Source organism: Camelus dromedarius, chromosome 1 (assembly GCF_036321535.1).
Source record: "Camelus dromedarius isolate mCamDro1 chromosome 1, mCamDro1.pat, whole genome shotgun sequence".
NCBI classification, from domain to species: domain Eukaryota; kingdom Metazoa; phylum Chordata; class Mammalia; order Artiodactyla; family Camelidae; genus Camelus; species Camelus dromedarius.
This window is the reverse complement of record NC_087436.1, coordinates 4,305,637-4,307,909: the sequence shown is the minus strand read 5'-3', so window position 1 is coordinate 4,307,909 and position 2,273 is coordinate 4,305,637.

The following is a 2,273-nucleotide window of genomic DNA, read 5'->3' as shown; positions in this document are numbered from 1 at the left end:
AGATTTACTTTCCCATTGCACCTAAAAAGGATGTACTTTATTTAAAACAAAACTTTTCCTCGAACAAGAGGTGATTTTTTTTTTTTTAATGTGGTGAGTGTGCGTGCCACACTGTTCCCCGCATGTGCTAGGTAAGCCAACCACACTGCTAAAACAGAAGGGGGGAAACTCACGGATTTATAGCCTGCCTGTTACACAGAAGCCTATTACTCTGTTTAGGGATTAAAAAAGATACCTTGAGATTGGAGGATTAACTAAAAATGTCGTTGTCATTCAAATAGACTTTCTTCCTTTGTAGGAAGTGCACCAAGTTATCCAATTAATGTTGTATTTTAAACACACAAATACAAATATAAACAGTATGGAAAGATATAAGATGGCAAATAATACTCCCCTTTCTAACTAATCTTCGTAACATACTCAAACTTTTTTTTCTTTCCCATATCTGGGCATATAGATTTAACTCATTCCTTTCAATTAAACTTTCTATTATGAAAAATAGATCAAAAGGAGGTAGAGAAACAGTGTAATGAGCCCAGTCTATCTATTGTTCAGCTTCAAAATAACCAGTAATCTTGTTTGTATTATATTTCCTACACTTAGATTGTTTAGAGGCAAAGTCTAGATGTCCCATTTCATTTGTAAATGTTTCCTGATCACCTTTGACCCTTGACCACACCAGGATTAGGAGAACCGACCCGCCGCACAGTGGAAAATCCACTGATAACTCAGAGTCACCCCTCTGTATACCAAGTTCCTCCCTGCCTGCCACTCAGCAGATGGAGTCAGCCAACTCCCAAGCTTACTTACTACTGAAAAAATCTACGCACAAGGGGACCTGTGCATTTCAAACCCGTGTTGTTAAAGGGTCGGCTGTATTTAATTTTACTACTAGATCTTAACGTTTTACAGCAGTGTGAGATTTATAGAAAAACTGAGCAGATAGGAGAGTTCCATATTATAGCTTCAGTTTTCCCTATCATTGCATCCTTTATAGAGTGTATTGTACACACTGGTAATAATCTTTAAAATCAACAACCAATAGTGACACATTATTATGAAGCAGTGCCTACTTATTCCCATTTCCTTAATTTTTACCATGTATTCGTTATCTGTTCTAGGACCCCCACGTTGCCTGTCATCATCACCACCTCCTTAGGCTCCTCTTGGTTGTGACATTTTCCCAGGCTTCTATAGGTTTTGATGACCTTGACAGATTTGAGGCGCAAAGGTTTTCGCCATGATTGGAGTGGGATTATAGGTTCTAGGCAGGAAGATCAAAGAGGTCAAGGACCATTTTCATCACATCATGCAAGTTTTCCTCTCTCCAAACAAGTTGTTTCAGGTATTGGAGCATTCGTTTTCCGGAAAGAGGTGTTGAATGGTGGGGGCAGGCACTCAGCTGGGCTCAGGGTCCCACCGCCCGCTCCGTGAGCGGCTGCAGGTTCCCCCGTGGTGGGCAGGTGTGGTTCCTCGGGCTGGGGGAGACCTCAGCCTGGGGAGAAGGGCCTTCTAGGAGACATGGAGGCTTTGAGGACGGTGGAGTCTTCCAAGGCCGCGTGGGTTCCGTTCTTCCGCCGCCCCGCTTCATCCCCTGCTCCCATTCCCGGATTCCCTCCACTTGGCACCCAAGGAGCCCCATCTGTGCAGCTGGCCAGAGACCCTGGCAAACTCCAGCCTAGCGGTCCTGGGGGTTGTTCCAGGCCCCTTAGCCCGCAGAGTTGGTGACTGACAGCGTCCCTGCTCGGGGATCGCTGGTTCAGAGAGGCGCTGGGACGCGGCGGCTGCGGTGGGACGCGGTGGCTGCTGTGGGACGCAGCGGCCTTGGGGGACGCGGCGGCTGCGGTGGGACGCGGTGGCCCTGGGGGACGCGGCGGCCCCTGGGGAAGCGGCGGCTGAGGTGGGACGCGGCGGCCGGCCCCGGGGATGCAGGTCTGGGGGCGCGTGAGGGGCGGGGCAGGCCGGGCAGGAGGAGGCCGCCCTCCCCAGCTCCCTCCCTCCCTGCACCCCGCCACCGGCAGATGCTGCTCCCGGCACTGCTCCGGTGCCTGGGGCTTCCTCGCGCCCTAAGTCTGAGGTAGATTCGAGAGGACAGGCAAGTCACAAACCAGAGATCCTCTACGCAGAGCTGTGGATGCTGCCCGTGCTGTTCGGTGAGTGAGCCGGGAGCCCGCGCCCTCGGATGCCCGCAGGTCGCATCCGGTCTGGTGCCGCCCACGTCACTCCTCACGGGTGGGGCTCTGTCGTGCCCCCGAAGTTCCCCAGAATCCTGG